This window comes from Acyrthosiphon pisum, chromosome X, assembly GCF_005508785.2.
Source record: "Acyrthosiphon pisum isolate AL4f chromosome X, pea_aphid_22Mar2018_4r6ur, whole genome shotgun sequence".
Classification (NCBI taxonomy): domain Eukaryota; kingdom Metazoa; phylum Arthropoda; class Insecta; order Hemiptera; family Aphididae; genus Acyrthosiphon; species Acyrthosiphon pisum.
Window position 1 is genome coordinate 17,089,428 of NC_042493.1, and position 1,067 is coordinate 17,090,494.

The window sequence follows — 1,067 nt, forward strand, 5'->3', positions numbered from 1 at the left end:
ATTTCTGACAACCCGAGTGTTGCAGCAAACTTCACTCTATGAGGAGTACGTCTCTTTGCTACGTGTAGCTGCAGAACTGGTTGTCTTTTTGGCTTTACAAGATCACTCTGCGTACAGTCTATGGACAGCTGTTGTACTTCTTCAGCGTCTCCGCCACTCAACTTCCTGTTAGTCTTCTTAGATTCAGTCACGTTCATTTGTCTTGGGACCACGTTCGAATTTCTGCGCATTGCCGTAGACTGTACAGTATTAGCCACCATTCCTAGAAATTCCAACAAGTCTGTCGTTAACTTGAAGACATTTTGTGATTCTTCGTCAACCTCAATAATGTTTTTCCAAATTTCCAGTTGGTTATTTGGACGAGGGAGCACATCTGAATGTGTATCATTTTTTTCCTTTTTGGGCAGCCTTGCCATACGAACCTGAAATCGCAGTTATTGTTTTTTGTTGATGATCCATTATTAAGCGGAAAATAGTTAGTTGTAAACAATACCACGAGAAAATCAAATAGTAATAATTAATCGGAATTAAACTGTTTAGACAATCCTATTTGATAAATAAAATGCAATCGAATTGCATGGCAACAAAATATAATAATAAACAGCCAACACATTAATTTCACAATGACATTTATTTATTTATTTTTATTTTATATATAAAGAAGACTAATTTTTACTTTCACATATTATACCTATATTAAAAAACAAATGAAAACAAACCTTTATTAGGTATAGATAGGTATAATAATAATTGTATTTAAATTTAAATACCGAAATATTTAGTTCCAGCATAAGAACTTATGAGGAACCTTATTCTATTACATTTTTAAATCTAAGGTAAGTACCTAATACCTATACATGAATATTAAAAATTGTACGGGTTTTTAACTACACAACGATTTGTAAATTTCTAACTTAAGGTATAGATTTCAAAACCACACCTTTCTCCATGGATCATTATATTAAATAATAATATTATAATTAACTAACTTTAATCTGTTAAGAATAATTTTAAATAAACCTAGACTTATTCAATCAATTTTTAATATTATTTATTCAATATTCTGA